Raw genomic sequence first — 24640 nt, 5'->3', positions numbered from 1 at the left:
TGTGCTTACTCGTCCACTAAAAGTGCGCAGTTCTCGATGTACTGCGTTAACTTATTTCATTCTGTTAGCAGGCCCTTCACCTTGGGAATAAGTACAGGTGGAACACTACGCTGCGAGGTAATACTGTAAACAAGGACGTGAAGAACTAAGACACTAGACTCGCATGTCATTTCTTCCCGTCCTTGTCCATAGTATTACTTCGCTGAGTAGTATATCACCATATCAGGGAACCTCTACAACACATCATCGAATAGGTACAGCCGCGCATAAGGCGAATGGAATCCCGTTTCCAAACGCTCTGCAGTTTGAGCTGCAGAGCGCTTTAAATTTCTTCTTTTACTGTGCATGCTTGTGGTACAAATTTCTCAAGAGCCCCTTGTACTTCTTTTTGTTTCTCTCGGAGACATTCGTGGCCTTCCGTAGCGTGTTTTTGCGGGACGTGTTCCTCTTAAACATATCGTATGCACGCACAGTGCAGCGCTGGTTCTACCCCATCAGCCTGAGGCTATTTCCTTAATGCCTTCGTAGGTCTACTGGCATTATTATTATATTTTTTTTGCAGATATTGTAAGTTTAAGAACACTTAGAGTAAGAATGCTATGTACTGGATCTCACCTACCCTTCCTTCACACTGAGCCTTTAAGGGCCAGCCATTCAGTCGTTTGCGAAAGGTTGGACGCACACATTGCTGGGTGGAGTGATCACGCAGGGCGTGAATTCGGCTCCCCATCTTCGTTGTTTGCGTAGCTGCGAAGAAAGGGTGTTCTCTTCCTCTATGACCGGACACCGGAGGCCAACGGTAGAACAACTAGCTGCAAGGACGCTGGTGGAGCGCTGCTTTTACGTAGCTCTTTACGGCTCACTGCAGGTATGAACGGGTTTCTACGCCTAGGCAACCAAGCCCCCAGGCGTCGGGAGCGTGACCCGAGCTCCACTTTAGCGCCTTGTTGAACAGCTCCATTGCGATGCTCCTCCCGGGGATACTACACCGTTGGCGTTTATGACCACACGTACGGCAACCCATTCCTGCCCAACCTAGTCAGCATCTTTGGAGGCGAGGCAAGCCGCGGGTAAACAATGCGCGCCTGGCACACATGTGTCCGGAGAATAAACTACTGCGTTCATAGAAAGTCGCTGAACGATACTTTGCACCCATGTAGAGAACGCTTTAGGGTATGTCACATTTTCCTAGACAATTGATGAGGATTGTTCAGACTAAAAATAAATGAGACTATCTTTTCTGTGTGTGACTGCTACAGTATCGGCAGTCGCGCACCACAGAATCGTCACATTACAGTCGAACATAGAATCGAAGGTTGAAAATACCCATGTGTTGGTTCACTTTATGGAGACCGAAGCTCCTTCGATCGTGCCTTGAGTGCATGAACCGTGCAGCTGCGGTTCCTCATGTGCTGTTGTTAGTAGGACGGAACAGTCATGAAACGCGAACTTAACCAGATGCGGGCTGCATCAAGTCGGCAACATCCTGCAGCCATGCATGCCTTGTGAGTGGAACTGTTCGGTTACGTTAACCGTGACCTCCAAGATTGTAACATCGCACTGGTGCGATCTCGGAGGTCATGCGTTAACGCACGTTCGTTTGAGTTGCTATCCATTTGCCGCTTTCTTCCCTAGGTTTATTTCGTAGCCTCGAACGGACAGATTTTCCCTCTTTGTGCACATGATTCTTCTGCGGAAATATATTTCGTCTGCCAAAAGAGTTCCGGCCGATAATTTCCAGGATTTACATGGTAGCGCGCATGATTTCTTTTATTCCCTTAAACCCCTTCCTCAGTGTCGGGCAGCAAGCCGGACATGCGTGTTGTTGGCCTCCCTACCTTTCCTTTCTTCTTTTCCTCCTCCTCCTCAACGTAGCATCACACCGACACCACTACCAAAAGCTTAGTTTCCGCGGAATTCACCGCATCTGACAACAACACTCTCCCTCTGGGCGAATTCATGCATTACTGCGGCCGGCTTGTTCTTGGCCACCGTTGTTGCTGCAACTCGTGGGCCGCCCCCATCCCGAGCGAATCTATTTCCGAGAAGAGCACGTGCCGGGAAGCATATTTTATCAGCGTCGACCGTTGAGCGCCGTTCGCGGGGCGAGTTGCTTGGCGCTTGAATTGGGCTCTCGTTATGTGCTCACCCTTCTCGCGAGATATTCTGCTTTTCTTTGTCGCTTCGTGGCGTCTGCGTGGTTGCCTTTCGTGCGTTGATTTACGCATAACACGCCCTCCGTGGTTCACCGTAAGCGCCTCCTGGCCGATCGTGGGGAACTCTATAGCACGGATGCCGATAATCGTCGATAGAGAGGGATGGAGGGATGCAGAAGTCTTCAAATGAAAAAATAAAGCAAAAATAAAGGAAAAAAAAGTTAAAGAAAACGGAAGTACTGAGGAGCCAACGTGTTATACCCCTGACAAACGGGCAAACTTAAATGCATTTTGATCGAGTGCACTTGGCCGCTAGTGTAATTAACAGGCTGTCAGACGGGAACCTTTAGTGACATTTACTGCAGAGCGCACTCGTCGGCGAGTGTCTTCCGCGAACACACTTCGCGGAGGCGAAGTGTGTAGCCTCGTTAGCTTGAGTAAATAATAAGTAATATTGAAAGCAGCGTCAGCAGTATTTTTTTACAGTGAAGCTGTTTATGGCTAGGGTTGCATGCGTTTTTCTTCTGCGTGTGCAAAAACTGTGGGCCGATCCCAGAGATGGTGTAATACCGGGCCGACCCGTGGCGGAGGTGGAGCAGGCTTCAAGCAATCCGCCAACTTGCGAAGATAAGTTTCATATATTTGGTCCAAATGGCCCCCGTATCAGATATCAAACTGATAAGAACAGATACTACACTTTGACCCGCGTCGGCCGTGTCTACGTTTGCACCGCCCTCTCTCTGTCTGCATTCCAAGCGCTTGCGTATCTACTTTCCTTCCATCCTCCCGCGGTGGCGGTCCCGTCGAAACTTCACGTCTAGTTTCCTCCGGCTCCTCAGGGCGGCGGTCCCGCTGTCCACCCGAATGTATATAAAAATCTCGGTAAATGAGTTCGTACCTTTGTTCTAAAATTCTGTGACACCTCTGTGTAGTCTGCTATACAGCTTCGCTGGTTATTCACCTTCACAGAGGGGAATGGCTTATGATATTTAATAACATTTTTCTTAATTCTTAACGTTAAAAGGTATTAAAATGTGGCGAACTGCAAAAAAAAAAGTGAAGAAAAAAAAAAAACTAAACTACGGGCTGTTTACGGCCGCGCTGGGTAATGGTCGCGCAGTTGTTGTCGCATAGCTTCCTGCAATATACTAGAGAGAACTCTGGCGCCGCAGTCATTGACACACCATGGGAATGATGGGAAGTACATGGATTTGTCTGATCTTCGTGCTTGTGGATTCAAGCATTATTGCGGCTTTGTTTATTACGCTTTATATGCCTTCAATGTCCTAAATTTCATAGCAACCAATACTTTTCGATGTGCAGAAGACTCGGCGAACACGCACAAGCGCCACTAATCGCAGCGATTGAGCTTGTCGAAGAGGCCAAATCGAAACGCGCCAAGCGTCTCAAGCAACTGGCATGCCCGCAATAAATTCTTTTGGGTGTTTCACATCGCTTGTTGGTGCAGGCGTCCGTGGCGTAATGGTTTCAATATCAGGCCCCTGTGCTTAGAGGTCCTGTGTTCTAATCCTTCTGTAGGGAAATTTTAATATTGTTTAGTTAATTATTTATTACGCAGTGCTTTGTTGAAAATGACGAGCTTACAAAGTCAAGCAGCCGTTTGAAGCCAGAAGGACGAAGTTTAGGCAAATATATGCACTATAACGTATGCGTATATAAACTCCCATTCTTTTTTTGGGCGCCGCCATATTGCGTGGGAAGTGGCGCCATCTATGGGCAGTCGGCATGCTACTGGCTTGGGCGAGCGCTCCATGTTGTTTGCCAGGTATACGCTCGGCGACAGCTCGGGGTGGTTGTTTTCGCGCTCGCCTGGTCTATTTAATGTAACAAGGCGTCCCCTGCGTGGGAAACGGTTCTGCGAGATGCACAGAAGCGATTTAAGTCAGCATGGCCGGAGTTCCTTGCTGTCATTGAGGCGGGCCAATCCCGCTTCTCTTTTTCTCCTCGCTTTAATAATTATGGGCTGTAGCGTCTCGAAACTGCGCAGTGGGTTATGAGGGACGTCGTATAATGACTGGCTTCGGATCAATTTCAAACACCTAGGTGCTTTATAGCATGCACTCAAAGCATGGTACACGAATGTATTTTGCAATCCGCGCCCATTGGATTACGGCCGCTTCGTCTGCGAATTGAGCACGCAACCTCGTGCCCAACAACAGAATGTCGTATAGCCACTGAAACACATTAACGGGAATTTCCCTTGGTTTTAAAGTATGGATTCCAGAAGAGACGTGTTAAAAAAAGATCGAGCAGAGAAAGTAAAATGCAAAACGAATTTTTTTCGCCCGATGGTCTGCTGCAGACTATTGAATGCAAGTGAAACATGGCGTGTTGTGTTCCTTGCGTATATAGACCCCCCCCCCCCCCCACTTGTTTTTTTCCATGGGCGCCGCCATATTGCGTGGGTAGTGGCGCCATCTATGGGCAGTCGGCATGCTACTGGCTTGGGCGAGCGCTCCATGTTGTTTGCCAGGTATACGCTCGGCGACAGCTCGGGGTGGTTGTTTTCGCGCACGCCTGGTCTATTTAATGTAACAAGGCGTCCCCTGCGTGGGAAACGGTTCTGCGAGATGCACAGAAGCGATTTAAGTCAGCATGGCCGGAGTTCCTTGCTGTCATTGAGGCGGGCCAATCCCGCTTCTCTTTTTCTCCTCGCTTTAATAATTATGGGCTGTAGCGTCTCGAAACTGCGCAGTGGGTTATGAGGGACGTCGTATAATGACGGGCTTCGGATCAATTTCAAACACCTAGGTCCTTTATAGCATGCACTCAAAGCATGGTACACGAATGTATTTTGCAATCCGCGCCCATTGGATTACGGCCGCTTCGTCTGCGAATTGAGCACGCGACCTCGTGCCCAACAACAGAATGTCGTATAGCCACTGAAACACATTAACGGGAATTTCCCTTGGTTTTAAAGTATGGATTCCAGAAGAGACGTGTTAAAAAAAGATCGAGCAGAGAAAGTAAAATGCAAAACGAATTTTTTTCGCCCGATGGTCTGCTGCAGACTATTGAATGCAAGTGAAACATGGCGTGTTGTGTTCCTTGCGTATATAGACCCCCCCCCCCCCACTTGTTTTTTTCCATGGGCGCCGCCATATTGCGTGGGTAGTGGTGCCATCTATGGGCAGTCGACATGCTGCTGGCTTGGGCGAGCGCTCCATGTTTGCCAGGTATACGCTCGGCGACAGCTCCGGGTGGTTGTTTTCACGCTCGCCTGGTCTATTTAATGTAACAGGGCGTCCCCGGCGTGGGAAACGGTTCTGCGAGATGTACAGAAGTGATTTAAGTCAGCATGGCCGGAGTTCCTTGCCGTCATTGAGGCGGACGGAGCTCCCGGCGCGATGTGCGCGTGTTTGTTTGAGCCTACACTCAGCCTCGGAGATCAGTTTTGTATTTCTAAAAATTCATTTCACTAATGTGACCTTACTGCAGTATTCTCACTGTAGTCCTAATCTGCGGTTTAGCAGCAATGAGTAGTTAAAAAAAAAACATAGAACGATCGAAATATTATCGGTATACCGTTTTGCAATGAAACAAGTTGTGCTGTTTATTTTGACACGCGTTCAAATTATATGTAGATACATTGCGCGACTGCCTCGTTTGTTCGACGAGGTTCCGGCCCACGAATAGTATTGGTTGCTAAGTAATAATAGCATATCGTACAGTGTGAATCGCAGTTGTCGAGTGTCGGAGCGACCAGTTGCGGACTGCGCGAGCGTCGGAAGCAATGGTAGATGTTGGGTTACGGATATGTTTGTTCTATATAGCGCATTGTCTAAGCATGCGGCAACCCCTTGCGAGGTCTTATTGCGGCGTTAGCCCGTGTTCTATTTTCTTTCGAAAAAAAAAAATGAAAACCGATTTTTTATTTTCTGTCTTGTTCTTACCTTCGTCTACGAAGACTCGACTTACAGCAATTGTGTCCTCACCTAGTCGGATTCTTTTTATGCGAACCCCTTTGGATAGTACTGTTTTACAGGGCAGAAAAGCAATGCCTAAGCACAAAGCTTATATGTGTCATGCTGGTTTGCCAACCACAGTGATCGCTGTGTTGACCAACGCCATCGGCCTCGTGCAGGCTGCTAACGTAGACATAGCATAGTGATTTCAATTCTACTAGGCTTAAAATGCGTGAGATAGATGTCGGTGGCTGACGCAAATGTTCTATAGCAATTGGCGCTAATATGTTTCGGAGTTACATTGGGCTTGAGGTACGTACATCGGCTATCGTATGTTTTAGTTCCAACGCCAAGCGATCACATAGTAATATTTTCCTGTTCACGCGGGCAATTTACAGACGCCGGTTCTCTTCGACGAGTTAAAAACCAATAAAGCCAAAATAGTTCACAACTCATACAAAGCCGCGGCTGACGATGCACGTCGCTTGTTCGCGCACACGAGAAAGTTTCCGCATATTGTAGTTACTGCTACGCCGAAAAGCTACACAATGGTACTCCGCCGATCTTGGTATGACCTGACATCACTTAAATTTCACGAAGAACGTGCTAAAACATCTCCACACCGTTGCGCAGCACGTGATGGCGACACATACGAGCCAGCTCGCACAAGCCACGAGAGGAAAGACTCGACTCGCCTTGCGCCGTTTCCTCCTCGCCCGACGCAAATGTTTATAGAAGCATCTTAATCAATGTGGAGATACTAAAGCTATGACCTTTATGCTCATTCTGAAAGCGCAGCTGAAAGCCGCATTAAAGGGTGAAGTTGGCTAGTGAGTATTAATGAGAAACACTGAGAGGACATTGCCTATGTTCGAGAACTACAGTGTCATTCGTTCTTTGAAACTACTTTTAGTCTGAAAGTTTCTGACACGAACCGAAACAGATTGCTATGCAACAACATCTGGCAACAGTTCTACGAAATTGTGCATGTAAACCCTTACCCCGTTACGCTTTGCGTGAAAACATTGCGAGCACACTCTTCAGAGTGTTTGATGCGATGTCAGGGAGTATTCGTACTAAGTCACAACGCACCTCCCTCTGGCAATAGTCGATGCTGAAATGTGTTTCTTATAAAGAGTCAATATTCGTAGTCGGCGTATATTGGTATCTGAAGTTGACAAGAGGTGACGAGGAAATACATGCAGCGCTTGAAATAAACAAAACCAGTGTTGAGACGCAACCACGCCATGGTTATTTGCTTCGGAAAATATTGTTTGACGGCCTCGCAAATAGAAAATATTTTTCCTCTTGCCTTTCGCGATGGGGAGCCGCAGGGGTTTAACGAGCGACGGGCCGAAGTCCTGTCGCCCTTTCTCCCCTGATGGCGACCGTCGTCGTATACAGCGAAGAAAACACAAGGCGCTCAGCGGCTGTCGGCGTGGTAAACACCTGAGAGGAGGAAAGCCGAGAGCGCCAGATTGTTATTTTGTATCGTACTCACATGCTGCGTTCGACCTTGAGATGACCGCCAGCGGAATCAGCCGGCACCTTTCTCGCCTTCTTTCCCTCGGCGAGCCGCCACCCCATCTGCACATTTCATTCCTCCTTTCCCATTTCACAAAACTTCCATGCTGGAAACGCATCCCGCAAGAGCCGAGCAAATCAGTCCTTCTCGAAGACCCCCTCCCCTTCTCCCCCTTCTACTGACAAGCGCGATGCACCGGCTGCGTTCACTGGAGCCAATCCACAACTGCTGTGGCGCCATCAATAAGCCTGTACTTCTCCCTACGAACGGCGGCCGCGTGTATAAATATGCCCGCCGTCCCTTGGCAGGCGGCAAGATGGGATGGGGGAGGGTCACCGAATGTGGTGGAAACCGAGGGGGGAGGCAGGGGAGTGCAGATGTGGGAAGCGCAGATCCTGTCGGACCTCCTTCTCGAAAACTCCGCGGCCTCTCCTTTTTTTTTTCCTTGTAGTCGGTCGGATAGGACGCTTTATCGGCGTCGGTTCCCCCTCCCTTTTCTCTCCCGTTATAGCCTCTCTTGTTTTTCCTTGTCCGGCCGCATTTCTCGGTTCTTCATACCCTTTCCCGATATGTGCCTTCTCCTCCTCTCGCTGCCGCCGACCACCCGTCCGCCGCCTCCACGTCGCTGCTGTCTGCTTCGTTTCCTGCAATCCGAGATAGGCCAGACATTTCCAAGAAGCGGCCGATTTCGAGGGGCTGCTCAAACAACCTCTCTCTGGGACGCACAGAAAGGAGGAAGGTCCGGGGGTGCCTCCAAAGACCCCTTCCCGCGAGCACCGAAAAGCCGAGCGGCGTCGGGCATGCGTGCTCGGCGGCCGAATTTAAACAAACACTCAAAAAGAGATCCTTGGCCCCGTGACACACACGCGGAAAGAGGCACGGGAGAGTGGGGAAAAGAAACCGGCACCGGAATATCAGCAAGTTTCCTGTTTTTTTTTTCCTCTTATTTTCCTCTCTGTGGTCCTCCCTTTTCAGAGTGTGCGAAATGGCATTGCCGCCGAGCGGAGAAACAGCAGTGCATGCGAGCGAAGCTGGCGCCCTCCCGCTGCGAGGCATCGCCAGTGGGCTCATTTTTGTTGGGCTTCCGAACCTTTTCCCTTCCCGAAAGACCCGGCTCTCGACTTCCCGTCGAGCGGGTTTGGCGTTTCTCTCTTCCTTCTCCTTTGCGGTCGACTTTTTGTTTCTGGTAAGAGCACCCGCAAACAGAATGCGGGTTCCTCCCTTCGCTCCTGCGCCTCTCCCCTCCTCCTTGAGGGAACAGATTCGGTTGACCTTGAAATACCGTTTCCTTTTCACTTTCTTGTTTTTCTCTGGAGGGCTGATCTGCTCGCCTGGGCGGTGGGTATAGAGATGGCTACAGTCCCAGCGAGGAACAGGCAGTGGTTTTGATCGGTGATGCTCTTTCCTTTTACGTTGTTCGCTTCGCCTCCACATCTTATCCGCATCTTGTTTTCGAACGCTCTCGGTTAAATGCACGACTGTCTCCTAGGAAAGGGAGAGAGCATTCTCCTATAATCTCGTGTGCCGTAGCCGGCCTTAGCTTTCCCTCTTTCCATTCGTCTGATATGAGTGATTTTGCAGCAAATATTTCGGGGTGGTTTTAGTTTGTTGCTCTCAAAGAAGATAAATTAATGCAGAAGAAAGACTTTGTAGCGAGAGCGGAGAGTAAACAAAATGGGGCGGTTGGAGAGGGGAAATTTAACGAGAAAACGAAGAAGCCACAGCGGACGGGGATGAAGGGAAACGAAGCGCGGCTCCTCGCCACATCCGACCAAATGGCCGACACTTGGGTCTTTGGGTTAGGAGGCGACTGGCGTTTTTACTCGCGAGCTTTGTCGCTGCCCGAGAATAAGGCGCTTCAGAAATAGCGAGAGATCCGCCGCTTGTATCCCTTACTCGTGCTTTGGGGAATTGCTAGTGTTAACCACTAAAGCAAAAGTCTGGTTTGTTCGGTGGTCCAATATACAATAACATTGAATGATAGGAAGAAACGTACCTTGCCATATCTCGGAATTTCATAGGCGAGCGATTGCACGATATTTCGAGTGCAACGTTTTTGTTAACTTCGCAGCCTTATGGACACGTTGACTGGGTCGTTTCGGTGGGCTACCGTGACCTGAGTAAAGTCATAGCTCCAAGGAAAGGAGTGGTGAATCACTTCATTCTATGTTATGCTAGCGTATTGTATTGCGTGCAATCTTGCATCATAATGCAGTCGGTTTTTCTGTCAGCTGAGCCTTGTCGGAACGTGCCAATTCACCTCGAGCTATCGCATGTTTGGCTGAAAAGCGGTTCTAAATTCCCCGAAAGATAAATTTACACGCACACACACGCACACACACATATATGACGCTTCGCATCGAATTCAAGCGCCGCCTGCCGCGATTATACAAAGGCCGGTGACGGCTCAGTTGTCCCCTGCAAAGGAAGCTCGCTTGCGAAACCTCGTCCGATGTCATGCGGTTCCACTTTCTCTGCCTCGCACGTGTTCCGGTCGCCCTCCTGCTCCCGCTTGCCCCATCCTCCTCACCCGACTGGGTATTTCTGCTCGTTTTGTTCTTTGTCGGGCTCGCGAAATCGGTGGCAGAGCTGTAGGGGGTGATTATTTCTGTCTTGCGGAATTTTTAAAAATCGCGTTTGGTAGATCGCATAATAATCGTTCTTGATCTGGATTATTCAGAGGCAGACAATATTAGCACGAGAAATCGAATAATATATTCCGCTAATTAAAAGAAAGGTCACTAATTGACTTCTTAATTGATTACTTTGCGGCACGTATTGCAGCTTACAAAGTGTAGTTGGTGAGCTTGCAAGACGTATCCACTTGAAATGAATTTCCAGGATGAGACCACTTTCGAGATATTATTCCCCAAAATGTGGGATGAAATACGTGAGCGTTCCAGTTACTTGTAGGATAAATATATTCAGGTGTTGACACTGTGCGCGCGAGAGCGTCCATAGTATGTTCGCCAACGCCGAGACTGGGACCGTAGTGTTCCTGTATATGCTCCCGCAGGGAGCAGAGTTGCGCATAGGTCCGCCGCCGTGATCCAGCCCTGTAGCGAAGCCACTCCTCGCGCGCGCAGGAGCCAAATGCCGCGCGGTGTTCCGCCTTTTTCTCTGGTGGTTGCGAGCTACAAGCGCCAATTGTTCGCAGGCGCTTAGCAAAGGGCACTTGTTAATACAGGCTACGCTCGAACGAGTCATTCGTGCAGCCGGAGGGGGTGGGCTTCCAACCAACCGAAACTTTGTATGTACCTATGTAAACACGCATATACAAACACACGAACGTACAAATATGGGGTGGGACCGCCTTCGATTCCCCAAAATAAAATACTCCCGTGGCTCGAACAGCTCCAAAGTTCGCTCGCGAATGCGCAGTACGTTGCCACAAAAAGCGGTGCAATGATTTTCATCATGCATATGAAGTTGTCTGATCATGGTCAGAAAGCAAGAAATGTTTTAAAGAGTGTTTAAAACTTCACACACGTAAGGTGGACACTTAGCGGATTTTGGCTGCCGAAACCAACCGATTCATGACCGTCGCCAAGAGAGCTATCGTGCCTGCAGTTATGTCAGTGACCGTTAACAGAGCGCCATTTATCACTAACCATCGTTCACAACAGCTGCACCTTTTCGATACATGCGGTGCAGACACAGATTTAAGCGCATTTCAAATGTTGACATGTGCACATTTTAAGCAAAGCTTACTTTTATTTACTATTACTATTTAGTAGTACTTACTATTTAGTAGTGCTTACTATTTAGTAGCAGCAAATCTGCAAATAGAAAAAGATTCAAGATGCAAGAGCTTCTAGCCGCTCCTCTTAACGCACGATCGACGGTCCACTGATTGCAATGGCGATGGTACTGACGGAAACGACGAGTTCGCATGAGTCGGCGATGCGCCCGTAAAGTTGGCTTAGCAGCGGCGCGGATCATTTGACGTCATTTTTCGCGCTCGGCCAATAGCGCTGCGAGCGGCGCCGGAAAAGGTATGCGCAACTCTGCTCCCTGCGGGAGCATATACAGGAGCATATACAGGAACACTATGGGACCGCATCTGGCAGCGCCCTCTACGATGGCGCCGACCGAGCTGTACCGACGTAGAATTACTGTATGTGCTCATCCAAGGTAGCAGAGTTGCGTGTCTGTTTTATCAACGCCGCTCGCCCCTCCATTGGCAGAAGGCCATCACGTGGGGCAACCAAGCAACCAATTCCAAGCAACCATGCACTGCGAAGAGGCTGGCGCTCGGGCCACTTTTTTGTATTTGCCGCCGCCGCCGCTGCAGCGAGCTCGATTCACACTAGTTAACGCCAATCAAGTTCACAGGGAATCCGGCTTTTTGTTGCGTTCGTTGTTAATGTGCACAGCATCTCGCACTGCGGTTGTTCCATAGCAGTCCCACGGTCCCCAGCACATGAAACGCGCGCGAACAAAAAGCGTGCCTTCAAAACGCACATGCAAGCACAAAGACGCAGCACGCGTCTTGCCACCGAGACTGGGACCGTATTTCGCAGCGCCCTCTACGACGGCGCCAACCGAGCTGTAACCGAGCCGAGCATAATCTGGCCGCGAGCGAGCAGCCTTTTCGCCAGCGTTCGGGGGAGAGTGTCAGCAACTCTCTTTATGTTGTTCTTACACCGTGGGTCCAATGCGTCAAAGAGCGATTTCTTAAAAATATAAGTGGAACAATGGTGTATTTTTACGGCGAGTTTGATGGCGCAACTCTCGAAACTGCTGTCATTCCGGAACTTCATTCCAAGTGGACACGCTTTATAACCTCATCGGCTACACTTCGTAAATTGCAATATGTGGCGTAATGTGATTAATAAAGAAGATAATTGGGTAATTCTTGTTAATTATTTGAATGTTTTTTTTTATTTCTCGTGAAGGTAATGTACGCCTCTACAAATAATCTACCTCAAGGACTACAATTATCTTATATGCAACAGTCGATTAAAAAAAAATTCCGTGAAGCTTTAAAACGATCACACTGTATATAGATCGGTGGTAGGGTACCTGTATGCTAACTGCAGGAATACCAGTCGATGGTTAGCCGACGGTAAAGCCCTTTTAGTCCACGGCGCAGTTACCAAATGTAACTGAAGACATCGCTGAATTACAACTTCGGCACTATGTACTGGTACAACCCTAACTTAAGAGGAAGCTTTAGCTCGGGTGCTCCTATCCAAATACATGTAAAAGGAGAATTCGTTTTTCTCGGCAACCACTGCACCAAACTTTACGAGATTTGTTGCATTTAAAAGAAAAACTTAAAATCTAGTGACTGTTGGTTTCGAATTTTTGAGTTAAGACGTCAATTTTTTATTAAAAATTGGCAAAAATCGAAAATTTTGCAAAAACGAAACTATCAAGTTTACAACGCTGTAACTCAACAACGAAAAATGATAATACTATTCTGTGAATTGCATCTAATAGTACATCTAAAGCGGACAAAATTGATACGTTACACATGAATATAAAAAAAATTTAGTAATAGGGAAATAATACTTTTGCAACACCCTTGTAACCAACGTAACAAATTCACGTAATATGTAAAATGACATATTGAATTTGTCCGCTTTGAATGATCTAATGGATGCTCTTTACAGAACCGCGATATCAGTTCTTGATGCAGAGCTATGAATTTGTAAACGTCGTGCTTCTATATTTTTCAAACGGTCAAATATTTGAAAATCGTTTTAAGAAAATTCAAGCCCTAAATAGAAATTCCGCTTCCAACAGTCACTAGAATTTAACTTTCTCTTTCAAATGCAACAAGTTTCATTAAAATCGGTCCAGGGGTTATCTAAGAAAAACGTTTTTGCGTTTTACATGTATTTGAATAGGCCGCGTCGGAGTTGGGCCCGAGCTAAAGCTTCCTCTTAAGCGTTATGACTATACCAACACGCTTTTTTGCCATTATCGTAATGATTGTAAGAAATCTAAATGAGGAACGTCATCTTTTCTGTTTTCTCTATAGTAGTATACAATTTAAAAAAAAAAAAAACAGATGTTGGCAACGAAGGCACATGGACCGTGCGGGATTGTTGCTCCCCTAGCCAGTCACAGAAGGAAACAATATCGGCATGTGACCATTTCAAAATGGCGTCGTACTTGATACCTCCGGGACGTCTGCTGTTCTTGAAAAGTATTTTCATCGGCTGAAGCGACGAGGTGTGCAACAGACATGGACAAAGTGTATGGAGTTTGAGCATTTCACTCTTCAAAAGTCCGCGGTACAGTTCCTTTCACAGCTGACACCGTTTTATTCATTAAACTTTACTGCCAACTGAAGTTAAACTTGACCTTAAATAGTTGCAGCGAAGCAAGCGTTTTATTTCAGTTCAGTAAAGAATTAGGCTTTCACCGTTTACCTAAAGTAGACGGCTGAAAACGTATGAAATCACGCACATTTAATGTTATTATTGTGGTTACCGCGCTATTTAGGTAACAGAGAACGTTTGAAGTACGAACTATTTGCAGCCTCGCAGAGGAACAGTGGCTCGCGGTTATGGGGGCGTGGGCGGGGCTTCGCAGACTTAAGCTGTATCCGACTACAGGCAATGAGACAATAGCATTAAACAAATTGGCTTGGGATTGGATCCAGCAAGTTAGGTGACTCTTTTCAACCGGTGTTGGGCGAGGACACAGCGAAGCACAAGAACCTATCATTTGACGGCAACACGGACCTGCGCCGATTCACCGTGAACAAGCGGTGCAGTGCGATGACATTTCCTACGAAGCGTCGTTTACTCCGGGTTGATACTTAGGGCGGTGTTTTGTAATTTTTTGCACAGAGCATTTTTTTTTTTTTACCGTGCTCTTGGCTGGTAGGACAAAGTAAACGAACTTTTCCTAATAGAGTGGGTAAATTCTTTCCAATGCTTTGCATTGGGATCTCTCTAGCAGTGCAGCTACGATGATGGCATGACCTTGGTGTTTATGTAAATATAGCTTGGACTCTTAGGTTACGCTAGGCTTTTAGATACGCTAACCGATTTTGAGATGACAATGCGCTGCTCGGTGACGTCAGCCGCGTTTTATAGTACTGCCAGGCAACTTCACCTCACAAATTGAATTTACTTACAGTGGACGTTGAATTCTGCGGCATTATTGCTTGCTGCGAACTTACGTGAAGAACGTGCCACGTTCAACAGGACGTTGAATACCGTTGTAAGCACGACTCTTGCGACAATTTCTCGTTTGTATGTTTCTCTCAAGTTAAAAACACGAGAAGAGGCTCACACTCTACAACAACTATACTCAACATCTTATGGCCGAAAGTTACTGTGTAACATGCTTTTCTTTTTCTGTAAGCTTATGGTTGTTTTTTCTCCAGCACATGATGGAAACCTTTAGCATACGCTTTATTTTCCGTCATTCGCTTGCCCCTTTCGAGCAAGGCTCCTTCATCGAAACTGCAAGCGCTTCCGCGCACGACATCACTGCTGTGGGGTGATGCCACCTTTATAGTTTCCTGCAAACGTTGCTTTGGAAGAAATAGCAGGCTTTAAATAAGTTTGCTATATACGGAAAGCTACAATCGCGCCAATGTGACTTCTTATGAGTTCGCTGTAAATAGTTTGTGCGTGTTTGAAGAAGCGCTGTAGAGAATTCACCGTATGTGGTTGTCTGCGTTTGTTAAAACTTTCCGGTCGCGGACAAGGAAATAGGACCAGTAGTATGGGCGACATACCCACTACATAAGCGCTTAAGCTACAAAAAACTAAACTTGGCTGTTTTAGGCCACAATAGCTGGCTTGAAGGAACAAGTGTTAAGCTGTGAATTTATCGTAAAAAATGCGAACGTAGTTACTGCGCTCAGTTAGTGTCTCTTGAAATACTATATCGCCAAGGGCAGCGTTAACAATGCGAGTTTCTCTAAGCTCGCAGTGACTCGCACGATGTTTCTTTCGCAAAGCCGCGAAGCATATGGGACACATACACTGCCAGTCGATGTGCGTTACTTCTCGTAAGGGTATTTGTGTGGTTGTACCTTGTTTAACCCGTTTTGCAATTAAACTAGCCACGAAAAGCGAATCAGCAGCAGCAGCAATTGCCGACCGCAGCGCGTCGCGTTTCTCTGGCGTGCGCGAGCGAAAGACCGCTTCGCTGCGCTCCTGTGGGGTGTGCTCGCTTTCTTCTTTCTTCTCTCAGCGGGAACGCTCGTCGCACAGTGAGAAGAAAAGAAAATAGAAAAGAGGACGGCGTAAAACAGAACAAAAAATACGAAATGAAAGGAAAAAAAAAACGAGGGGGGGGGGGGGTTACGAGGGCCGGCCTTTACCCAAGTCCCGCCCCCTTGGCTGGGGAGCCGTTTTATATCGCCTCTCCTTCTTGCTTGCGGTGTTGTTTTCTTTGGCTGTCTTCTTCATCTGGCGCTCCTTGTCCTCGCCGGGACGAGGCGTCTGCTTCTGCCGCCGGTGTCGTTGCCTGCTTCGATCTGAAGGGAGGCGCCATCGCGAGCTCGATAGGGATCGGGGTGGGCCTGCCGATTGATTTGTTTCCATAGTTGCTGCTGTTAGGGCTTCCTTTCTTTGTGTGCTGACCCTCTTACTTCACTCCCGCACTCCCTGATTTGCGTGCTGCAGGTGGTTGCGTGACTGCTGCGCTAAGCAGCGCTCGCCCTTTCTTTCGCCTTCCGTTCGGCGGCGTTTGCCTGCTCCAATCGTTCGGGTTGCGTGATGGCGGCGCCGTGCGACGCACCGTTAAGCACGTGCAGTAACCTACATGTCGGAGAAAGACGCTGTGGCGGTGAAAAGACGGCGCCAAGATTCTCACCTCAAGCAGCGGTTCTGTTAATCGCCTCCTTTACATAGCTCAAGGCACGACCGAAAAGTAGTGTGCTAACTTCTATCCGCTACAGGCTGGGTAATTGTACTGAAAATGTGTAAGATGGCTCCTGCTTGTTCTTTTTGTGCCTGAAATTAATGTTGTTTGTTAGCTTTGGCCGGCCGAAAAGAAGATGCTTAATTGCGACGAAGACTGTCAGGTACGGCGCTACGGTAGGAAACACTTGCCCGCGACAGGAGTGGGGCGAAGGTCTGTACGCATATTGCTTGAATGGGTTTCTTCCATGTTACTACCACCTAGCCTGATAGTAGCATCTCCTGCAGCAACGCTGGCTGTCCTTCCTTCGCACCCGATCTTTTACTAATAAAGTACGTAGCGGCACACGTCTGTGTTAAGAGCATTTTGAAGTACGAGACGCAGATGAACATACGACAATGCTTAGATGCCGCATGCATCACGATAGCCTGACAGAGCAAATTTTTTCGTACTGAAACCGTTGATAACATGCCCACATTTGCACTTGCTGGCGCCGTTCGCTCGCTCGGTGTATTTCATGTGCATCCACGGCCCCATTCGTCTGCGATGTGCAAAGCCACAACAGCGCTGCTGTGTTTCTTGAGATCCAACTGCCCATGCGTGTGAGTGAACGAGGAACGCTCGAGCGTGTGTCCGGGTTAACTCTTCATCTTCTTTCCTATATTTTTGTCCCCATTTTACTTCGCTTCCCCAGTGCAGTGGGGGGTGGTTAAACGGACTCAGCTTGGTTAACATTTCAGCTTCATACTTTATCACGTCCGTCTCTCATCTTTCAAGGTCTTCGTCACTGCCACTCGTTCGGGAAGCTAATTCTTCAGGGTCACGTGCTTCACCTTCTGCAAGTACACAGAACACGATCTCCTGTCTTGACGTCGTCCTCGGAGGTATGGGATTTCGCTTCTTAAGACCATCACATGTTCGTCTTCGTATATGCCTATCGTGTCCCATCGTCCTACATGCACATTAAGAGCCGCCCTCACCTCACCAATCGTGCGGCAGTGGTTAAAGCGTAGCTTTTTTACTCGAGAAGCATGAGCTGCCTAACGACGACGACGATTATCTGCGGTAGAGGAAGATGTAGTATAGACATCACAGTATAGACAGCCGCGGAGTTTTCGAACTCAGCGTAGAAATATAGACCACTGCACCTATTATCATATCGGGTGAACATATTGGCCTTCCGCGACCCTCCTGTCACTCAAAATACCCTTGTTTGTCGCATCTGTTGAAATAAATCAACGAAATGACACATTGCCTAGGTGAGCTAGTCGGTACGTTTTAGAAACAAACATCATTAAAAATGGGACAAGAATGGCAGCTTATGGCTATCCTTGTTCTGTCTCGTGCATTATCTTGTTCTTGTGTCATTTTTAGAACTTCTTGCTTTTTTTTACAGCTATATTTCTTACGCTTCCATTTCTACCATATAATCTTGCACTTAAATAACTACCGTGAGTTTTTTAGACGGAGAGGCGCTGAGAAGTTTCAGTTGGCCAACCACATTTTATACGAAATCTCCAACAAAGAAAGAGCGCTCAGTTGAAGTCGAGCGGAGGCATGCGTGCCGTGTCCAGCCTGCGCTTCGTGGTTAGGCCATTACAGAGTCGTGAGGAAGAAATAGTCGTTCCACTTGAGGAGGTTATAATTAGTTCGTAATTACATTCTGAAACGATCTCTCTGATGTTTGAACTGGCATTCATTCATCTTTTGAGACAAATAGATGTTGGTGTAGTATTGTCTGTTCAATTTGTTAGTGTAGGTGCGTGACGCATACGAGATCTTGATATCTCAGTGCTGCAGTTGGCCTTACTGCTTTCCCCGACCTTCTTATTAAGCATTGAACAGCTGTGCCTACCGCACATGGCAGAGATCCATTTCGATTCCTATCCCTACCTCGCAGTACCCCTCCCCCTCGAGGCCCCACTCGAGCGGTGTATTTGCCACTGCAGTTCCGTAGTGCACAATAGAAGCCAAGTGATTGAGAAGGTAGGCAATGGCTTTTAGCGAAGTATGATAGGTATATAGCCACTTCAACTTGCGGAGGCCTCCCCGCATATTTTCTATGTACTTTTCTCTGCATTACCGAGGCAGCGGGAAATTGAATGAGGCTGAAGCTTCGTATTTATCCCTTACGTATTACCTTCCGAGTACGCGGGAAAGAGTCGAAATTTGCCACATTTTCCTATGCTTGATGTTATTATTAATCTCGGCTTTTATTGCTAAATTATTAAAACGGCGAAATGTGCCGCAATAGTGGCGTTGTAAATGGAGCAGAAACGAATACGTGAGCGCGCAGCTTCGTTAACCCATCGTCAGAAGCGACCACTTATAACAAACAAGAATGATTCGTTGCGCTCTCTTCGGAGTGTGCGGGTATGTTCACATAGCTAGCCTCCATCTTGCAGTCAGCTTATCATATGCAATCGCGTAACAGACAACACTGATCGCAAGCTCCCATGGTCAATAAGTGGATCAACTTGGCAAAAGGAGCGGTGGTGCGAGGGGGGGGGGGGGTTAACACTTAACGAGCGCTTCTTCTCGTGCGTCAGTTTGCGTGTTGTGCAAGTCTTTTGGCGAATGAGCGCAGACGAGTCACGCGATCGTCCGTCCCACGTGTCGGCGCTGCCGTCCGCCCAGCCCTGCCCGACCTAAGGCCATGCAAGAGCATCGGCCAGAGGCACAATGGAGCAGTCCTCGCTCATATTTCTCATTATACGGCGCCTCGGACCGCCCGTCGACAAGGTTGCGGACCGCCGTGTGTACACATTGTGAAAGTCCTCCCTACTCGCCAATGACCGTCCTCGCCGGGCCAATTAATTACGGCTTAATGAAGTTTACGTTTCTGCTTGGCCTCCCCGCTTGGCCTCCTCTCTCCCCGTGCGTGGACAGCAGCCTGCCTTTGGGCACGAGATGCTGTTGCATTCGTGCAGCCAGCTCTCCTCCCCGAGTGCTTGCCGGGACCTTAATGCATCGCAATTAAAGAGAAAAGGAAGCAGCGAAGGCGCTCGGGCCACGCCGCCTGTGAGAGCCCCATCGCGCGGGGGCATTGTGGGTGAAAAGTTATTTCCGTAGCGTCTCTCGGCTGCGGCCTCTGATTAATGCACGACTTTTACCCACGCGCTCATTTTTCCGTCGTCGGATCGGCTTTTGTCTTTTGCTTGGCGGGCCCCCCCCCTCGCAGTTTCCTTTTCGGCGATGCTGCGCGGGACAAACAGACGCGCGCGCCTCGGCGCTGGATTCGCGGATGGTAGTTTTTCGGCGCTGGTGGCGGACTCTCCCGTGTGATAAATAGGAGACGTGGGCCCCAGCGATTAATTTCGCTGGCATTGGCCGTAATTGAATACAGAAACTGGATTCGAAATGGATGTAGCGCGGACGTGCCGGGGGCCGTCTCCGTATGACTCGAAGACGGGGCTCGATCTTTCTTCGCCTCCTCCGGGGAGGGCCGCAGAGATTCCTCGTAAATGATTCCCCGCATCCGAATTGCGTCCACACGTGTGCGTTCGTGTCTGCGCGTGCGTGCACGCAGCGCGACGCCGAATGCCCGGCTCGTCGTCGTCGTCGTCGGTTCCGACGGCGCCGCGCTGCCTGCCTCTGCCCCGCTCGTTTCCTCGTCCCTTTTGCCCCGAAGAAGAAGAGCGGCCGTCTCGCCAGCGAGACTCGCTGCTGGAAGCCCGGTGCATGGGTGTGGCCCCTCGCGGCGGGTGCGTGCTCGCGCGCGAGCCTGATCGGCTGATGCATGGCGGGCGCTTTACGTGCGATTGAGATTAAAAAAACACAGCAGACCCGAGGCACCTCCGCGCGAGATACATGACGACAGGGCCGGGTTGACCGGACCCGGCCCGCTTGCGGCTCAGTGGCAACTGGTTTCATTTAGCCACCCGGTTCTGAGTGAACATGCTCCTCGTGCCATTCAGCGAGGCGAGTGTGACGTTGCCTCGCGCGCTTGCTTTTCAGTGCTTGGCAATTAATTATTGCTTGCGCGTCGAGCAAACTGTCCGTGCTTGCCGGACAGAATGTACACAGTTCCGTTGTTCTTGCCCCTTCTCACATAATACTACTAATAGGAGCCTGTGAGGAACAGGCAAAGAAAAGAATTTAAAAAGAAAGGTCTGTGTGTGTGTTAATGTACAGCGGCGACTATCAGTGACTGATTTCAGCTCCTGCCAGGAAGGGCCGGGGTGCATTTCGGGTGAGTTAGCGTTTACATAGTATCACGATAGAACGGCATGTAAACACATTTATCTGCGTTCGCTCGCCCGTGTTCGAAGCGCATACGAAAGGAACACTTGCGGTTGGTGCTCAGACAGCGAGGACACGTGGCTTATGACCTTCAAAAGAATTCGTTACGCGAAAGATGCCGAACTTTGGTGTTGAACGGCTCAGCAATAACAGTTCGTATGATATCTCAAACGGGAAATGTTGACATTAGGCATCCGCGCGGGCGTCACTGTGAGCGCGTCCATCAGAGAAATGTCGCAACACTAAAACGAGGTCAAAGAGCGATATTTAATTCAGGTATATTTGTAAATTACCCTTTCGCAATAGCCATAAGATTGCTCTTACCGTTATGTCAGGCTTCCCATGTCAGAAAAAAAAAAAAGCGCGAAAGCGAAAGGGGTGGCGACGTCGGCTTTAGTTTCCACACCAGCTCATAGTGATGCCATGGATTTAGATAGCATCTACTCAAGTCTCCTTTATTGCTTTCCGTAAATAATAATAATAATAATAAATTGTTTCTAAAGCATAGCAATTTTCCAAAACATTTGTTGGATTACAGCGGCCAGTGTACGAGAAAGTGCCCATTGGATTCCGCGATGTCACACTCGGGTACCAGCGCCCGGGCTTTGTTCAACCAGAAATTAAAGAAAAAAAAAAGAGGTTGGGGGGGGAGGGGTGTAATTTAACCTTCCTTTTCTCCGCACCAGTAATCAACCTCCTTCCATCAAAAGAATTAAAACATGGGCTTGAATGTGTGATCTAGCAGTATAAGCCGGCTCAGTCGACTCTGCATTCTCTCTCGAACTTAGTTTTCAAAGCATTGTTGCCGTCACTGGCCTCAGTTGTACCTTTCGCGTCGCCTGTAATACAAGGGCTAGGGACGACGGACTACACATCTTATATTTAGGAACACCCGAGAAAAAATACAAGAATGGAAAGAATGCAGGAGCCGAAGCAGGAGAAAATGGAAATATAGAGGATGGAGAGCTTAGCTCCACAACAAGGAGCCAGCTGCTTCGACTTCCAAATTCAAAATAAGAACATATGTCGCGTATGTGACGTGCTGTGTATCCCTCTTTCCATCACCTTTCATTTCCTTTATCTCCTTCCCCAGCATACTAGTGCCATCCTGTTTGCACTGGTTACACTAACTTTCTTTCCGTCTGTTCTTTTTTTCTCCTCCTTGCGGAATATGTCGAAGAGTAATTGTGTGTGGCGTGCAGTTCTCTCTCTCTCTCTCTCTCTCTCTGCTTTGTCACTTTAATGATGCGTGCCAGTGCACGCGCTTCTCCGTGCACACATGGTTCACCTTCAAGTGCAACGGAAAATAAGAAAAAGCGAGCCTGTGTCGCGAATGAGGCAATAACCGCGTCCGAGCGCGCGCTTCCGATCTGCTTGTTGCGAGCGGCAGTTTAGTCCGCTCACTGCAGGACCACCTGCCGAGGGCTGCGCATAGGAAACGAAGCCCCGTCACCCTCGGCGTCGATCGCGTTGCTCTCCTCGTTCTCCGATTATTCCATCTCTACTGAACCGTCGCGAGCAGCGTCCGACTGCGAAGAGAGAGCACGCGAAAGCCGGCTGATCACGACTCTTGAAGGACCCTTGTGCCTACACGCCCGATACGCGTGTACGCCGGCGAGCTAACGAAAACAGCACAGAGGAATGAGACACGGCGAGCGGCGCACTCTGATCTGAAGCTGGAAGCCGGTACATGGAAATTGCGTTTCCACGAGCGGCGTGGAATATAGCGAAGGAGTGCCTGGGACGCGCCTCCAGTAGCGGCGTCCGTATGCGCTCGAGCACTTTTGTTGGAAGCGGGGCACCGCATACAGCGACAGTCAATCTCGACGGTAATCCGATTACGTGCCTCCGGCCGGCAGGCATCGCGATCCGGCGCCCGCTTCACTTGCGTCTGTCTCGACGTCATGTCGCGCGATTCGCCCGTAACATACCTCCTGCGATTCTTCTCCTCTTTCCGTGCTATTCGTACCGATGCTCGCCTCATTGTCTGCCGTCAATCTATTCCTTTTTCTTGAGTCGCATTAATGTATGCTGCAGAAGTTAGCCTTCCTTCTTATTAGACGGCATTACGAACGATATAGTGCGGCTTCGAGAGACACGGCGCTTTGTCATTCGACAAGTGGCGTGCAGTATCTGTGCGATTGTGAATCGAATATCGGTGTTGCGCAATTTGGCGGTCCGCCCGCACGGCCGAGTGCTTTTGTGCATCCACCTATTAAGCGTCAAAACAGCCGGTTCCTAGCGCACCGTTAACGGCGCTGCATCTCGGGTGTCTCGCAAGAACGTCGAGGAAGTAATGAAGACATTTTACGAACTTTGGTGCATATAACGGTCTGAAAAGCGGCCCACGAACCTATAAGGCCGTACGCAGAGTTCGGGGAAAACGTTGCGTGTTAAATAACAGAAAGCTATAGCTTCATGAACGCGGCGCTGTTCGTGAAGCGAAGGCAGCCAAAGGCGCTGCGCTGTTCAGATTTTTTCAGCCACGTTGGGTGCGCGCCATTCTTTCTCGCTGTACTCACAGGCCGTTACCTGCATGCACTTCTAGCTCGTGATACACGCAGCCGAGATAGCGCCGAAGTCCGAAGTCGGTGGAAAACTGGGCAACCAAACTTGTCTCTCGAACACAATTTTATTCTGGTAAGCGCGTGAAACTGACATGCGTGTGACAATGTACCGATTGGCACCGACTCATTTGCGAGAAGCAGGCGTCTGCTTTTATTGTTTGACGTCGATATAAAGGTCACTCTCCGACTAACGTGATTCCCAGAGGCATTTATTTGGCTCCACTGTGAACTGTGTGGTGAAGGGCTTGCACACAGGCCTCGGCGCTGAATCGGAAATCAGGTGAGGCGGTTTCTCTCTATCGCGCAAAGAAAGATATAGACGCCTCGTCTCGTACCTCTCTCCTGCACGCAGTCAACGAGCGCTACTTGGCAGGCGCATTTTTTTTACGGCCTTAATAAAACGTTATTACCGGCTCACGATATAGGTACGCGCCGGCGTTATTGCCTCGTTGGCTATGCTGGAGTAACGCCGAAGAAAATGGGGAGGAAACTGCGCAGACTGGTGGGTGTTATGCATAGCAGGCCACTTATTGATCTCTAACTCTGCATTTGCACGTGCGCGTCTGGGAGATTACGCCTGGCGGGGTCACGGGCGGAGAAGACGTGGCGAGAGTATACGGTCACTGGCACTTGCGGTCCCACGTTGCAGGTGTGATGAAATGAAGGCCAGTCTATGCTTGCTCCTTGCGAACTACTGAAACATGACTTTTACTTTGGTGTTGTGGGGCGCGCACAGCTGGCGGCACTATTATCGTGGTGCTTGTGTTCAGTGTACACTCGCTCACTTTCAACACAGACACAGGGGTAGACACACACAGCGCTGACTTACAACACAGATGTGTTGAAAGACAGCACATCTCACTAGGATAGATTAAACACAGAGACATGGATCGGCCAGCACAGACCGAGTGGCACATACCCAGTGCTTCAAGTCGCCGTCAAAGAGTTTCCTTGAACAGCGGTGCCTACACATGTCGGCGGGAAAGAGGTTCGTTGAAGAGCGACACATATGTACACGCATTGGCACATACGTACTCAAGTGACCCAAGTTGATCAAATGGTTCGTTTCGAGCCCTTTGACCTCAGCACAGCAGCCGGATGCGCTAACCATTCGACTTCGGACTTCCCAGTGGCTCAGGTAGGCGGGAAAAATGTTAGATACAAACATGCGTAGATAGATAACCTCCGGAAAGTGCTTGAAGCTAAGAATTCTAACGCATGAAAACATTGTTTACACTTTCTCCGCTGCTGGGCGGGATCGAATCCGCGCCACACGGACTTTTCGAGCCCGACGTTTCAGCGCGCTGTGCTACATAAACACACGGAGATGGATGGATTAATTATCACTGTTCGCACGCAGAAGCGCGCCGTGCATCTTGGAGACTG

General features: G+C 48.9%; 1 protein-coding gene and 1 pseudogene across 2 annotated transcripts in view; one reads left to right on the top strand and one right to left on the bottom strand.

Moving 5' to 3' along the window:
- LOC126542823 (protein dead ringer homolog) overlaps positions 1-24640 on the top strand; it is a 255944-nt gene that overhangs the window by 177741 nt on the left and 53563 nt on the right. The window lies entirely within an intron of this gene.
- LOC126542882 (U2 spliceosomal RNA) lies at positions 2693-2874 on the bottom strand (annotated as a pseudogene).

The sequence above is a fragment of the Dermacentor andersoni genome, chromosome 2 (assembly GCF_023375885.2).
Source record: "Dermacentor andersoni chromosome 2, qqDerAnde1_hic_scaffold, whole genome shotgun sequence".
NCBI lineage: Eukaryota > Metazoa > Arthropoda > Arachnida > Ixodida > Ixodidae > Dermacentor > Dermacentor andersoni.
This window is presented reverse-complemented; position numbering and strand designations above follow the sequence as displayed.